Source organism: Cyprinus carpio, chromosome B1 (assembly GCF_018340385.1).
Source record: "Cyprinus carpio isolate SPL01 chromosome B1, ASM1834038v1, whole genome shotgun sequence".
NCBI classification, from domain to species: Eukaryota; Metazoa; Chordata; class Actinopteri; order Cypriniformes; family Cyprinidae; genus Cyprinus; species Cyprinus carpio.
The window spans coordinates 12,970,890-12,988,228 of NC_056597.1; the positions used below are offsets into that span (position 1 = coordinate 12,970,890).

Consider the following 17,339-nt stretch of genomic DNA (forward strand, 5'->3'; position numbering starts at 1 on the left):
CCTTTGAGATTTTATGTAATGCTTTCAATAAAACATAATGAATTAAACATATTTAACATGCTTTTTGGTTTGTTATTAAGAAATAAATAAATAATAAAAACGACTTTTCCCTTTTAACATTTATTTAGTTGGTAAACCCTTCATTAGAGAAATACGTTTTCTATACACTGCTCCTGAATACGCTTATGTTACCTACATATTACCTACATATTTATAATCATTACAGTAAAACAATTATTTATTTTTTGGAAAAATATCCAACAACTAGCCTTCCTAGCTATGTGACCAAATGCCAATATAAGACATGCATAGACACCCAAAATTATGAACTGAAAATGATTTCTGAATGAATCTTTAGTCATTTGAAATACCTTGGTAGTCTTGTTTAATGTAATGGTCAATGTATGCAACTCTGAGGCACTGTGCACTAGGTGTGGTCCAAGTGTCAATAGAAAAAAGAGGTGGATATGTAATTTTGAGATTTTGAGATTGTTTTGGGCGGGACAGTATGACTCCTGAGTCACTACATACTTATTAAACACAGTCTATCTTCTGAGGAAATGTCTTCAGATGAATCTTAGCCAGAGATAGAATCACTGCTACGTACAGTCTATGCACTGTCTTAATTGTTTTTTTCAAATGAAGTTTGTGTTGTTTGCATATCCAGTCATGTTTGAGGAATTCCTGGTTGTTTCGTTAAAACGGTTGTCTGTGTCTGCATTCCTATGTGGTCTGAACCCAACTTAATAATAACAGTTATCTCACCACAATGTGAAATGAGTATATTTCTAACTGTGGGAATGACAGAATTATACTGTCATTAACTGAACCAAAGTGCCTTTTCAGAAGCTAACTGTGGTTTTCCCTTAACCAACATAGGAAAGGTGAAATCAGTGAGATGCAACCTCAGATGAGACAAAGGATTCTGGTGTGGGTGAACACAACGTTGTGATTTATTGAAACAAACCATATTTCTTAGTTCTCTGATGCTTACATGCTATCATGTTTTTTTTATGGAAAATTTACACACTGTGAGAATAAATTAACTTATGTTTGACTAACACAAAACACACATAGTTTTTATGATCAAATTGATATTTTATTCATTGAATTTTAGTATTATAAAACTCAACCAATATATCAAATCAACTCCTCATCTGGATATGTTGAATGTTTCAAAAGGGTTAATCTGATGATTCATTCACACCACTATCAGTGTTTTCTCTGGATTGTACAATAAATTATGGTCTGAGGTTTTATATTGTCTGAGGTCAGAGCCTATTTCCCAATTTTTCTCCAGAGCTGATTGGATGCTTGAGGAAAGGACAGTGTTTAAGTACACCCTTCTCAACTTATAATTTTGTGTTGTATTTAAAGGATTTTAAAGTGAGTGTTTGGCTTTTTTTTTTTCTGTCATGCAATATTAGCTATTAATTTCATATTTTTCCATGCTGTGTGGTGCATAGTATTTATTGTGTATCTTTATATGGCACAAATGAGGCTTCTAGCGTTGCTTGTATGTTTTCTAGCTGGAACATCTGGCGTTCCGGTGAGTCACTGATGTTCATCCAGTTAAAACTTGAGTAGTTTCGAAATATTTCAGGGTTACATTATAGAAATCATACTTCATTCATGCTAATTGATAAATGTTTATTAACTTCTCTGTGGAATGCACTACTGCGTTAATAAATCTGAGGTGCAGCAAAAAGTGATATTTCATAATTTATAACACTGAATGCATCATTTGAAAGTCACCTTTCACTGATTATGTAACTTAGATACTATTCATTTTCAATCAACCTTTTCATAGATCTCCTAAATGGCTGTATATATAGAATTTAAAATGCTTTTAGCATAATAAAACACTGTATTGTATTTTTACTGTATTATTTCAGTTTTTTCTATTATTCAGTTGGACCACAATCAAGGAACCCACCAGTAAGAGTGTTTCCATCTTCATTCAGCAACAATATCGGAAATATGTTTGATTTTGTTTGAAGTCAGCAGAAATAACGCCACAGGAAGAGCTGAAAGACCGTCTGGGTTCAGCAGGTTTATTCTGATTTGAGATCCAAAGCCAAACTTAATTAACTTTTGCTATGTAACCCTCAAGCAAGCCTTTGTACTTTAAACTGTTTGGTAAATTATCAGAAATATTTTGCTGGAGGAAATCTTCTTCTGTGTGTCAGATCTGAAGCATTTTGATTTATTGAGGAAACCTGCTGCACTATTAACTCCATGTGTCAAAAAGAGTTTACATATACACTGGCTCATGTATCAGTAAAATGTGTGCATGCTAATAAAATCTCTGTCAGCAGTTTGTCAGCTCAGCATATTTATCATTTATCAATCCCAAGAGGAGTCATTCAGTTCATTCAGTCTTTTCATTGAATATCATCTGGCCCAAAATGCTCTTATTTTTGCACACTTGTCAGTCTTCTAATTCCTAACTTTACATTATTTCTCTCTTGCCTCTTTCCATCATCATCAGTCTTCCTATGGAGTGCCAGCTTTCCAGCATGCAAACATCTCAACAATATCCCACTAATGCAGTTCCAGCTTCACAGCCATTGATGATACAAAACAACAAACACAAGCTCTAAACCAGCCTCAGCAACAGCAGGTATCAACACAAACTTTCGGGATTCAAGCAGCTCTAGCTTTTTGAAAAAATAATCATGTGTTTTTCCACAGGTTCATCAATTTCTTTACATGGTTCCACAGATTCAACAACGAATGGTAAATGAATCAGTTTAAATAGATTTCAAATCGAATATTGATTCATCATAAGTATGTTTTATTTTGGGTGTGATTCCTTATGTAAATGCATTTTAAAGGCTGGACCATATGGTGGATTGCGCTCTGAGGAACTTCAGGCGTAAAAACTAGACGGCAATGATGTTTAAAAGTCTTAGAACACTAGTGGAGATGCTTCTTTTAGCATTAATGTGGTTATATTATATTATATTATATTACAGCCACATATATTTTATTATATTATTAGAATTAATGTCAATGTCACATATTTTCTTATTTAATTAGTGACCTAAAAAAGAAGACTTTGATATATTTGATATATATCTCATAACTTCTGACACCACTGTATCTTTATTTTTTAATGTATGTATTGGAATGAATAAACCTTAGCCTAAATCTCTAATTAAGACACACAAAGAACATGATTGTATGTATTGGAATGAATAAACCTTAGCCTAAATCTCTAATTAAGACACACAAAGAACATGAGACGCATGTTGTACAGTTAGCCCTTTAAGACTGACCAATACCTTCCACTCTAGCACCTTTCCATCATCTTCTGAAGTTCAGCTACCCAGCGTTCTAGCTGTAACCACCCAGTGGGAATACCATATCTGTGACTGGTGGATCCCATCCAAATAATAGAGCACTGCCTAGTAGGACTGCTAGCATGCAGGACCACGAGTGAGTGCCGTGTGTGTCGCGTCCTGCCTGCTGAAGACCCCTTAGCCAACACTGGACTTTTGGATTCAGATCATGGGCCTTTCATTTCTGCAGTTGTGCACACTGTCCAGTCTGATCTCCATCACAGTGATCCTACATTCCCAACACCAAAATACAAAGAAGCTCTCGTACCAGCGTCCCCACCACTGCGTTCTGATACTGTCAACACTAACACTGATATGCACCCCTAAGACAAATCTTTACTGCAAATATGCATATTATATCATGCTAATGCTCTATAAATTGGAGCATAATGGAAGCTTTTAAATGTTTTTCATAGCAATTCAGGTAATTTTTCATATATTTTTTTTTACAGCCAGGTCTCATTTATTTTTTTGGCTTGTTTTGTTTATTTTTTGCTGTTTTATTTATCTTTTATTCTATGCACAAGAGATATGAACTAAAGTTGTGCCTTTGTGTGGATTAGTCTAAATGTTAATTTAATAATTTTTTTTAATTATGTCTGTCTTTTGTAGCCTACTGTGAACTATGTGTGTGGGCCTCAACATATATATCTGACTTGTAATTAAATACTAAGTTAATTACAGCCTGAGGCTCCATCTGTGTTGCATACAGTATAATTGTCATCAAGTGTCAGCAGTGTTAATAGTACTGGAAAAATGTGCACACACAACACTTAACTCAGGGAAAAGTATAGAATTACAGTGTAGAGCGTTCCTGATTATTAATGCCCATCAGAATCGCCCTGTTTATAGAGGATCAGGGAACCCATCTACTGTTAACTTACTTTTAAAAATTAATAGAAGAATTTTATTAAATTCTGTGATAAATTTTTCAAGGTCCAGTTTACTGATACATTTTTGTATGATTAGCAAATGTATGGAGGCACACTGTAGGCTAAAGGTATCCAAAAATACAAATTACAACAAGATTAATGTCAATAAACTATTTAAACACTTAAAAATAAAGGTGCTTTAAAGGTTCTTCACAGCGATGCCATAGAAGAACCATTTTTGGTTCCACAAAGAACCATTCAGTCAAAGGATATTTAAAGAACCATCTCTTACTTACCTTTTTATAATCTGAAGAACCTTCATTCGCCACAAAGAAGCTTTTGTGAAACAGAAAGGTTCTTCAGATGTTAAAGGTTCTTTAAGGAACCAATTAGACAAAAATGTTTTTCTATGGCATCGTAAAGCAGAGTGAAGTTCAAAGTTTTAAACCACACATGAAAAAATGAACATAAAAACCTTGAGTTTTATTTCTTAAACTTCGTAAATGACTTCGTAAATCTTTACATGAAAGGCAGCAAAGTCAAATTACTGACTTTCACTGATGTTTCCCAAAAAATGTAAATCCAGATTATAACTCAAAGAAAGTGGTACTGTATATATTTCTTTTCACACAATATTGCAAGAACCATTTATATTCAATAGAAAATAAGTTAAAAACATTGCTAAGGTACAGTGGTTTTGTTTATTTTAGTATTTATTATATATATTATTTATGCATGCTCAGCCAGGCAGATGGTTTTTACAGTTTAGACAAGTGAGAACAGTGCTGTCAGATATTATGATTTCATCAGCTTTGCCATAAATGTATTTTTGGATTGCGTTTGATTTATTTGTTCTATACTGTCACATACCTTTAATGAATCTTGCCAGATTTCAATATAATTACAAGCACAGCAAAAATTTGGCTTCGAGATAAGAAAATATGTATTCGTGCTTTGAACGCATGTTTTTTGTTCTCTATAAAGGAACTTGGCTGGTCACCAAAGCCAATGAGATGCTGATGTTATGGGCCTTTTGTTTTCAAAATGAATAAAAGGGGTAAATCTAGAGAGCAGTATCACAAAATCCTCCTCAACAATCCCTGATCAAGCTCATCAGTCTTAATTAAAGGTAAGGCACCATTAAATTTAATAAATGTTCATCAGTAACTTTGCTGTTTGGGGTTGAAGGTCTAATTCTAGTTCTAGATCCTGTTGTAGATGATTACATATAAGATACTGAACAATGAAACTATATCTTTCACAAAAATGTGTATTTCACGTTTCATTTCAGACATTATCATTCAACATGAGAACTCTCTTTTTGCTGGCATTTGTCATTGGAGTGGCCTACTGCGCTCCGGTACGTCATCTACAGTATTTGTCTGTTATATATATATTCATGAATCAGCTATGACAAGAGAATATGTGATACCAGCTTTGACTGTCCTGTGTTTTTTGACCCACAGCAATCGATGTATTATGAACTAGAGTACAAAACCTGTCCTGGCTCCACAGGTTAGTTTGGTCCAAACATGAAATAAATACAGATTTCTTATTTAAAATGACAGCCTAAATGAAATGGATCATAGCATATAGGAATATATAGTTTATGTATAGTAATATATATATATATATATTTGATAATACTGCAGTTTGTATTATATAAGAAGTGTGTATAATGATCTACAGGGTCTTCCTGCGGCTGCTGCTGCAGCTAGACCTTCTGAAGTCGAAATTGTAAGTGTAAACTTTGTGAAATAGATTTGTTTTAGCATCACTCAATAATATATTGCACAGATATTAATTTATTTAATTTAATTTAATTTAATTTAATTTTTATTTAATTTATAATTTATTTTATTTTATTTTTTTTATTGTAATTTTATATTTTATTTTATTTTATTTTATTTTATTTTATTTTATTTTATTTTATTTTATCAGCTCTTGGCAGCTCAGCAGGCTGCAGCTGGAGTTCCTGTAAGTTTCAACTAGTTTTAATTTCTTTTTACAGTGTATTCATTATTGCCTGCTAGTTTGGCATGCAATCGATCCTCATTTTGTCTTATTCTCCACAGGCTCAACCTGTCCGTGGCTTCATTAAGCATGAGATTCCCCAGCCTGGAGGCAGAGAAAAAGCATTGAAGTTGTATGTGTTTCCACCTTTTATAATTGTCTACTGTTACACACAATGTGAATCTCCAGTATGATGCCCCCATTTCTTCCCAATTATGTAGAAGTGAATTTATTTTCCTCTGTTTTCTAGCTGTACCCATTCGGCTTTCCTCAAGCTGTTCCAGCTGCCCCTGCTGTTCCTGCTGTTCCTGCTGCCCCTGCTGCCCCTGCTGCCCCAGTACAGTCCAAACTGAACATTTGTAATATTTATTATAATTTCACATATATATATGTGGCTATTTCTCATTTTTTGGTATTTTTTAGGCCCCTGTTCCAAAGGACGATGATGATGATCATGATGACTAAACCAGGCTGGTCGGTTCAGTAATAATTAACCTATATATCCATCATAATGCTGTAATGTCATCAGTTTAACAGTTTTTTTTTTTTTTTTTTTTTAATGGAAAATGCAACTTAATACACTGGTCACTCACACTGATATTTTACATAGAGAAAAAAAATATTTTGTAAATAAAAGAAAGATTACTGGAGTAGGTTATACAAGAAAAGTCTATTTAAGTCATTCTACTTCAAATTTTCATGTTTAATCAGTGTGTTGTTGCCTTTCTTTGTAATTATTAATTTTGAAATTTACTTGCAATTTCTGAGTAAAAACTGTTACAGCTTTGAGCAACATATTATTCTTACATAAACAATATAATAGAAACCTTTCTATACAATACGACACATTTCTAAAGCCTTCTTTTTTTCTTCTCTCACAGATGAACAGATAAGCTGACCACCAATTCCTGAATGACAAAGAAGCTGCTTGTAGTGTTTAACAAATTGACTGCGTAAATGCTTTTCCTGCATTAGAAATAATGACGATCAATCAAAATGTGCTTTCTCAGTGGCTTGATGCATGAGAGCCATAAAAATCATCGCTTTTTTGCTAACATGTTTTTTAAATCTTGATTTATAATAAACCGTTCAATCAATCCCTTACCTCCTTGTGTGTGTTATTTTGTTGTTATGATTATTGTTGTATGCTGTTAATACAAATACATAACAATTCCTAGTTTAGCTGATAATAAATATCATCCCAAAAAATGCTCTTCCAAACCTGACATTGTTTTTTTTTAGTTGCAATTAAACTCCACTAAGTTCATACACAAAAAACAAACTCACTTTTTTGATAGCACTGATATTTGGTACCTTCAAAATATAGCTTCAGAAACACAGGCTGGTGATATCAGCACTCCCCACGACTATCATCATTATAATAATAGCTGACAGACAGGCAGAAAATGTCTGACTACAGGTCATTTTCTCAATAACCATCTTTCTCTATCTGTGAGGTCATAATAAAGTCTAGTCTGAGAGGGATTTGGCTAAGCGCTAAGCCAGAGACCAAATAAAAGCATGAAAACTCTCAGAGCTAGTGACTCTACCTGCAGCCAAGGTGAGAAAGCTGGTTGACCATTTTGTGCACTGTAAGTGGTTCTGTTTTTTATGTTATCACTCAGCACTAGTGCTTCTTCATTGGTTTTTGACAGTCTTAGCTCACGTCTTTGTTTGTATAAGGTTGGTGAATCCATAAACATGTGGACATCTCTCCTGTGTCTTCTTCTGGCTGGTGCAGTATCTGCAGCACCAGTAAGTACATCTTAAACCTTTTCTTAGGAATGTCTTTGTAGTTCTCAAAGCTTGTTTTATGTCTCTGGGTCGCCCAGCTGTTGAAACTGATCCTTTTTTTCCATGTGTGTTTATATCTCTCTGTAGCTTTCACCATTTTTCAATTATCTCCCTCATTATGGCAACCCGAAGCAGGTGGGGTTAACCACAAATGAACATTCTTGACTTTTCCGTATCCATAAACAGCAAAACAGTCTTCGGAATCTTTTGCTTTTTAACCATAATCAACACATTGCACCCAGTTTCATGATGAAAATAGCTCTATAATATTACACTGTATGATGACATGCTACTCTGTGACATGTGTTTATATGATTTATAGGTTTAACTGACTCTCCTGAGGTTGTTACAGAACATGAATTGAACATTGTAATTATAACTGAACTCAACATGTTCTTTTTAGGCATCCACTTAAATTAATTTTTAACTCCTTTCATTTGTATTTTAGGGAAATAATGGTGGCTTCCAGGGAATACCATCACAGCCACATCCTGGTCTGAACGCTCCAATCAGCATGGAAATCGTATGGGCTTTTTTTATTATTATTATACCTTAAATATAACAATTCAAAGTGGTACCAGGCTACTTTGTAAAAACAAGGATAGTTTAGTATAATTTTTTTTGTAATATTTTTTTTTTTTTTTTATTGAATTACTACTGTAGTTTTAAATAATATTTTGAATTAGTTTTTATTTTTAGTTTAGTTAAAGTTTTAGTAATTTTGTTGTGGGTTTTTTTGTATTGTTTATTTTTTATTTTTCAAATATATATATATAGTTTCTAAATAATAGTCTAAAAAAAAAATAGTTTTATGGTTTTAGTTTTAGTTAACCCTGCTGTAAATATGTCCTTTTGGTACCTGAAGTAGTCATTTCTACCTGCCCTAACCCTTAAAATTACTTGTTAGGTTTCTGTAACCCAATGTATTCAGGTTTATTCAGTCATATTAAATAAAAATGTAATTTAATAATTTTTTACTTAATTAATTTAATTTATTTATTGTTTTATTAAAGATGGTACCACATGAAGCATATTTAAGATGACCTGAAAAAAGTATAGTGTATTACTTTTATTAGGTTAGTGTACCTGATCTAACCCTTAAAATATTTTTAATAGGTTAGTGTAACCGGATATATTCAGGTTTATTGAGTCATGTTAAATAATCATTTAATTTTTATATATATTTTTAAAAATAAATGTATTGACTTACATAAAAAAAAAAAAAAAAAAAAAAAAAATTTAATGGTACCACATGAATCACATTTGTGGCCCTGGCTGTAAAAACCCAACTCAAAGATCGAAATCGTAGTGAAATTAATTGTTGAAATCAAACTTTGATGCTTCTAATAATAAGATTTTAAGACTTTCCTCCATGGATTTCAAAGACAGTCACATTTTAGATTACCTGAATAAACAACAAAACACAACAACAAATTATAGTGTGTGTGCTGTATAACAACCTAAACGTATTATTATTATTATTATTAATTTATTTATATTTTTGTCAAATAGATTTTCCCTCCGCGATTCCCCGCTACTCCAGTAGGGGGAGCAGCTGGCGCATCGGTAAGTCGGTAAAGGTTTTCTCTCTGCAGGCTTGCGAAACACTTGTCATCTACCATTGCCTTTTTGTTAAACTTAGCTCAGTCAGTTGAATCAATATACAACGTGTGTATTCGAAAAGAATAGAACATGGTTACCGCTATTACTGACGCTGTGGCATCTCTCTCTCTCTCTTTCTGTCTCTGTGTGTGTGTGTTCTCAGTCATTCCCTACACAAGCGTTCATCAAATACTCTCTCCCTAAAGTTCCTGGCAGAAAAAGCGTGGGAAATCGTGAGTGAACAGACCACATTCATCAAAGACTAGAGCTGTTTAAGTACACTCTGTATAAAGTCACTTATGTAGAGTGTTGCTTTAGCCTCTGCAAATGTCTCATTAAATTACAGAAAAATAAACATAATTTTGTGATTCAGCAAAAATAATTGGTGGTTTGGTTGTTTTTCTCCTTAAGTTTTACCCCTATGACTTCAGTCAGCGTCAGGTAACGATTGTTGTTTTTTTCTGCGAGAACTAGCCTACACTAAAAAAAAAAACCCAAGTTGCATTGCTTTGAAACTGTAAATCTGTATAAAATGCTGATGGTAATATTGTAACCAATTTAATTGAAGTTAAAGGTAACAGTGTAGATGTTGTTTTGATTTCAGGACCAACCCAATGTTCCCCTGATACCTCAAATTCCAAATGTAAATTCTTGGAATTAATTCAACATTTTGACATTATTATTTAAAAAAAAAAACATGTTTGTGAATATTTGTTTGAATGTGATCTTTTATATGTTTGTGAATATACAGGTCTTCCCCTTCGATTTTATGCCACAGACAGTTCCCCAGCAGCCACCTGTGGTGAGACAATTACGCTTTGAGCTTCTGTGGTTTCATAATCACTTGCACTGTTATTGGAATTTGCTGAAAGACTGAATCCTGAAGCACGGTGAGATTTATTGCAATTTTACACAGAACCCACCCATTCCAGGATGCTCCTCCACAAACCCAAGAGGCTCAGCAGCAAACCGAGCCGGAGCAGCAGGCTCAGACAGCACAGGTGTGTGTGGGTTTGAATGAATATGTGTGAGAAGCTTAAAAACACAACCCTCAGCAAAGCTCTGATTTGACAACATAATTACTCCTTCAGTGCTGCATTTAGCCAGGATGTTTAACCAAAATGAGAACTTGTGAATCTCATATGTCAGCAGCAGTTTTGCAGAAACAGCAGATTATGTGTGCCACACACCTGTTAATTATCCTTATTTTTTTTCAGGTGTCTAACAAGCCATGAAGACCGGTGAGATACTGCTATGGTGTATCTGAATTTGATTCATTCATTCTACCTTTGAATTGCATCACAATATTGTTTAATATTGTTTTCGACATTGTTTGAAATCACTCCTTCATGCATGTTTAACATATACTTTCTTATGCCCACAGGCACATCTTTGAAGCTGAGTGAGACAACAACAGCCAAACAACAAGAGTGTGTTAAACTTTTTTGTCTAATGCTATTTAGAATTAGTACATCCTTTTTTTTTTTTTTTCTGGAATAATAATTTAAAATGATGCTGATTTTTTAACGTGAAGAAGATGATTACCATATGTAGAACAAAAATTTTTAAGTTCTGTAATTGCATGGTATACAGATTGAAATGTGCTGGTTTGATCTTATGCTGATGTGAAAAACTGAACAAATTTAAATGAATATTTTCTAATCTAGGCCTTTTGTGAGTAGTGTTTTCAGTAATAAAGTCGATTAAACAAAACTTTTAAAAAATGTATCTGTACTTTTTATCCTAAAGCAGGAGATGCAGTTTTTAAATGCAATTAAAATAATACAAAACATATCTTTTTTCAAAGTTTAAAAATATTTTTTTTGCAAGGTTACAGTGAAATACTATGCACCCTCACCTCGAACATTCTGCAGTATAATAAACATGATACAGCATGATCAGTATAATTAAATTCATGCTCGTTAAAACTTTAGTAGAGCAAACACTTTATTAGACCATGTTCAACCTTAAGAAAGCTTGAAGGTGTGTGTATATCAAATTAGAAACTTATTTAATATGCTCATACAAACAAAATTCAGGGAACTTAAAGAGTTAACTATGAAAAGTTTTGCAATGCCAGGTCATCAGGAATTCTACTAGTCTCTTTTACATGCATTCAAAAAATAAAAACGCAAGCACTCACAAAATAATAGATCTACAGTATGTTAGCAATCAATCCATTTCTTATATATATTTAAATGTGAAGTAACAGCCAGTTTACTTCTTTTATGATGTTTGCTCAGCTCTACAAGTATTTCTGGTAGTCTAAACAACATACTGTAGATATCTATTTGTCTATCATTTCAATATGCCAGCAAAATTTTATGACAATAGATGCAATCATTTTGTTACCTTAAATATATAAACTGTATTAAGGCTATGGTTCAGTGTTGTTGATATTTTTGCCTTAAATCTTTAGTTTACCCTTTTTTTTTCTCTGTGGAGTTAAGGGGTTTTATTGTGTGATTACCACAATTGTTAGAATACTATTAAATAGTTAAATGGACATGAAATGTTGAATCATAGAAAATAATGATTTATAAAGTAATTATTATACAAAAAATATTTTACCTCTGAATACCATGGCAAGATATTGGCAAGATAAGATATTTCAGATAAAAAGATAAAACAATTTAATTAATAAAAAAAAAAGAATTAATAAAAGGTTGTTTTGCAAAAAAAATAAATAAAATGAAAAAAAAAAAATAAAAAAATAACACACGCACGCACGCACGCACCGCACGCACGCACACACACACACACACACACACACACACACACACACACATTTATATAGCCTATATGTTTAAACATAAAACTATATTGTATCAAACTAGAAAAACAGCTGCCAATGAATGAATGAATGAATGAAAAATCTTCAAATGTATCTTGTCTAGAAAATTGACCCTGAAAGGGAGCAAGAGTGTATGTCCTCTCTTGCCTGAATCTTTTGAAGCCAGCAAGTGGATATCTATAAACCTTTTATGTGGATTCCTTAAAGCATAAGGCATATCAATCCTTGTAATGCTCCAAACTATAGGGTAAAAAAAATAAAGAGTGTATGTCCTCCACCCAAACGACAACAGCACTAAAGAAGCTGTCAGTATGGTCACAACAATTAGGATCCAAAAGATTTATACCTACTGTATCTCTAAATGAATCAGCAAGAAATGGTGCATCAAGTCTGTAATTAAGAATGTATGTACAGAAGAATGTGTAATATGAGCTTCATTGTGAAGATTTGTTTTAATTAGATCAATCAATTTGGCAGGCGCCCACAAGTCCCACTCCTCATGCTAAAAGGGGCCCCTTGAAAGTCATATATATCCAAACTTCACCATCAAACACCAGAGACGGACAACCCTCCTGTCTGGCGGATCGGGTAGATAATAATTCATTTTTCATTTTTCGTCTGTCTTTTTGAAGAACTGTGCACCAAGCAGAATTTCACAATGTATAATTATATATAATGAGTCATTAACAGTTGTAATTCCAACCTTGTTTTAGGAATAAAGGCAAAAAAATAGATATTTCCATCTTTGCTGAGAGATGATTGGCTTGTTTCAGGATCTGCTAAGTATCATATACCAGCCTTGTTCAGTAGTTATGCATTCAACTTTAAACTCCAAGAAGCCAGCCAGTTGTCCTTGTGATTTTCAAAAAGAGGTAAGCTCTTACCATTTCTAGAGAGTTATAACTCATGGATATGTTACACTCTTAAAAATAGAGGTTCGAAAAAGGAATGATGATTTTAAAAGCAATGCCATAAACAAACAATTCTGGGTTCTTAAAAGAAACCATTTTTCTTAATATAAAGAACATTTTAATAATCTAAAGAATGTTTTTCTACTATAAAGAACTTTTTGTAGAATGGAAAGGTTCCACTGATGTTAAAGGTTCGTCATGGAACCATGAATGCCCAATGAAGAACCTTTTATTTTCAAGAATGTACTTACAGTATTTAATGTTTCTACACCAAACGAGTTTTGTTTGTTTTTTTCTTTTTGGATCATAAGAGCAAATATGAAAGCAGTGGCGTTCTTGATGTGTTTGCTGGGCTCTTCACTAGCTGCCCCTGTAAGTCCTCGTTTCTGATTTCAAGACAGCATAACAAAGTCAAAGTTTCACACATTTTTGACACCTTCCTCGTTGCTTTGCACATTTTAGGCCCTGACAGTAGCACTAATGAGGTAAGACCACTGTGAGTCGATGGACAATGGATGTTAATGTATGGTCTAAAATGTTGTTATAAACACTTATTGTCTTTTCTCTCCAGCAGCAGGCTGGTCATGCTAACACAGCTCTTCAGTTGATGGAACTCTATAGAATGTTAGGACATCTGCAGCAACAACGGTCAGTTCAGTGGTGCTAAAGACATAGCCTACAGTAGAGGCATTTAATAATAATAACATAATGTAATCAATGTTTTTTTGCAGGGATTTGGTGCAGTTCCTACTGGTGCTCAATTACCTGTATGTTAAAAATTGTACCACTTCACACGGGTTTTTTTTTTTTTTTTGTTTTTTTTTTTTTTTTGTTTTTTTTTTTTTTTTTTTTTTTTTGTTTTTTTTTTTTTTTTTTTTTTTTTTTTTTTTTTTTTTTTTTTTTTTGTTTTTTTTTTTTTTTTTTTTATATTTTTTTTTGTTTTTTTTTTTTTTTTTTTTTTTTTTTTTTTTTTTTTAAGACACGTTTAAGAGACACTTTAAAGACTTTACTCTGTGAACATGCCTCAGAAGTTAACCTGTTTCATGGAAATGATGACATTTTATGTTCCTTACAGGCAGCACCTGCAGCGCCTGCAGCACCCGCACCTGTTGATGTAAACCCCTCTCATTCTATCAAAACCATATATCATACACATTTTTGAGTATTTGAAGAGAAACGATAACCTTTTGAAAACATTTTTAAAAGTATTTTTTTCTTTTTTTACAGGCCCAGCCTCAAGTTTCACCTCAAGCACCACAGCAGGTTAGCAACATGCTATTGCTATTTTGGGTCAATTTCAGTAATGGCAGGTTATACCACGTTATATCAGGTTGTAGCACAGTAGGCTAGCAACATGCTATTGCTATTTTGGGTCAGTGTCAGTCAAGGCATGTTATACCATGCAGATTAGCAACATGTTATCAATATTTGTAATAATTTTCTTTTAATGATTTCTGTTTCTTTTTAGCGTCTGTTTATGATATAAAGTATCATTTAGGGTACAACATAAAAACATACATTATACATGTACTGAGTAGTACTGAGTAGTAGCTGATAGCATTGTAGCTTTTAGCATGGCTTTGCTACCAATCTTTTTGCAAAAACTACAGAGTGGTAATACACTCTTAGAAATAAAAGTTTGGTGTCAATGATTCCATGAAGAACCTTTAATATCCATGGAACATTTCCATTCTACAGAAAGGAAAAAAGTTCTTCAGATTAAAATATTGAACAACACTAAGAAAAAAGGGTTCTTTTTAAGAACCATTCACTGAAAAGTTCCTTGGAGAACCCAAAATGGTTTTACTTTGCATTACTACAAACCTTTGTTTTTAGGAGTGTGTTTGATTTTGGAAATACAGTAAGCACAGTAGGACTATGTTACATTGACAGTAATCTTTAAACTTTTTTTTTTCCTCAGGGCTTTTTTTTCAACCCCGCTCTTTTCGCACCCACAGGAGATGGTTGAGATGAGGAAGGAACTGTAGGTTTTTTCATCTTATTAAAATTTGTATCACACATTTTTAAACATAATGCACTTCATGAGTTCCGTCCCACTTTTCTATCAACCATAGCCACAGTTTCGGTGGGTTTTACCCTCCCTACGGCTACCAGCCTGGCCCAGCCGGCTGCTCCGTTGAACTCAGATGAGGCCGAAGGGGCAGAAGAAGCAGAGGGTGCAGAAGCAGCAGAAGCAGCTGAGGCTGGAGCCGAACCTGAACCTGCTGGAAAACCGCTGCAACTGTTGATGCTACTGCCGTAAACGAGATCGCCGCACCCGTGGATGTTGCTGTAGAGGTTCCTGTTGAACCTGTCATTGCTGCTGTTGTTCTGTCTCTCATCCCTGAGGTACCAGCAGTTCGCTGTGGAAATCGACACCAATTTGGTGGTGGGGCTGATGAGCTACTGCTGGTGCAGAACAGGTGTTGGTGGCTGATGCTCCTGATGCTGCTCTGCCAGTGCAGAGTTGAGAGAGATGATCACAAGCACCCGCCTCCAAGATCCTAACCAACCAATCAGTCACATCGCCGACATTAAGACCACACCTCTATGGTCTGAACATTGTAGCACAGGGACTTGGCTAGACAGAGGGCGTGTCTAACTGGCTTGCTGGAAACAAAACTGTGGCACATTCCTGTTGTGTTGTTTGTGAAAATGTTTCCTAGCAGATGACAATTTTTATTAACCTCACTGTAAGAATTGAGCCGATACTGCTGCAGACAGCGTTAATTGTTATATGTCTTCTCTTTCAGTTTCTTAGTTAAAGGCCTCTTTAATCAACTGAAATGTAACACTTTGGAAATAATAAAAATGGACAAAACATAGTTTTGTGCGAAGAAGAAAACCACTCACTATAGGCATGCGACACGCACCACACACACCACACACATCACACGCACCCAGCACACACACACCAGCACACACACACACATCCAACACTGCAAACGTGTTGGATTTCCATATGTTTTATGGACGGCGACCAGTATACATTGATGTAATGATTTTTTGTTCAACTTGCTGCACCAGGTTACTAGTTTTTTCTATGCCCTTACTTCTTATAACCCTACCCCCTCACACAAAACCTTATAATCTATTTAGATTTGCACTAACTGAGGTCTTTTCCGCTATAAATTGATCAAGCTTGGTTCCTCAGTGGACGACTCCTAAAAAAAAAAAAAAAAAAAAAAAAAGATTTTACCGGTTAATTACTAAACTTGTGGGGATTGATTGTTTCCACAGATAACATATGGAATACCAGGACCACACATACACGTTGCGGCCTTTTCAAGCTGTTTATGCGGGGACATTCCATAGGCTGATAGATATTTTTATTACTGTACAAAGTGTATGGGGACCAAGTCTGACGCTGGACATACAGCCAAATTATGGTGGACCCATACTTCAGAACACCTCGTGTGTCTGCATTCAACCCATCCCAAAGTGCACCACACACACAGCAGTGCAAACACACACACCGTGAACACACACACCCGGAGCAAGTGGGGCAGCCATTATGCTGGTGGCAAACCAGGGAAGCAGTTGGGGCTTTCGATGCCTTGCTCTCAAGGGCAACCTCAGTCGTGGTCTTGCCCCAGTCCAAGACTCGAACCCACAACCTTAGTGTTAGGATTGTCGCAAATTACAGGAAACTGTGCACTTTTAGGATTGAGATTCAGGTTTTACCAGGACCACACACACACCACAGTGCACAAGGCTCTCTGCAAATTTAAAGGCGCTTTTATAATCGGAAAGTACCACACATGGACAGAAATAATAAAAACACAACAACACTAAATATCATTAGAAATAAAACCGAACGCACTATAAAAACACTCGTCACATATATTATATGTTCTTCAAACTGGGGTCTCTCTTTTTTTTTTTTTTTTTTTTTTCCAAAATAACCCCACATTCCATATATTCCACAAACCCTTCACTGATGACTCCCAGAGGAGAAAATACTTGGATGCGCCAAACTTTTGTGATATTTGCGCCCGCGCGTTGACAC

The 17,339-nt window shown here is 34.4% G+C and overlaps 1 long non-coding RNA gene and 3 pseudogenes across 1 annotated transcript; all 4 read left to right on the forward strand.

Moving 5' to 3' along the window:
• Nucleotides 1-1,495: 1,495 nt before the first annotated feature.
• LOC122136051 lies at nucleotides 1,496-3,671 on the forward strand (annotated as a pseudogene).
• A 1,523-nt stretch (nucleotides 3,672-5,194) lies between these two features.
• LOC122136067 lies at nucleotides 5,195-7,199 on the forward strand (annotated as a pseudogene).
• A 2,837-nt stretch (nucleotides 7,200-10,036) lies between these two features.
• Nucleotides 10,037-10,427, forward strand: LOC122136068. Its single transcript, XR_006153895.1, has 3 exons — nucleotides 10,037-10,066; nucleotides 10,230-10,268; nucleotides 10,377-10,427. It is a non-coding gene; the product is annotated as an uncharacterized LOC122136068 (long non-coding RNA).
• Nucleotides 10,428-13,253: 2,826 nt separating this feature from the next.
• Nucleotides 13,254-15,838, forward strand: LOC122136052 (annotated as a pseudogene).
• The last annotated feature ends 1,501 nt before the right edge of the window (nucleotides 15,839-17,339 follow it).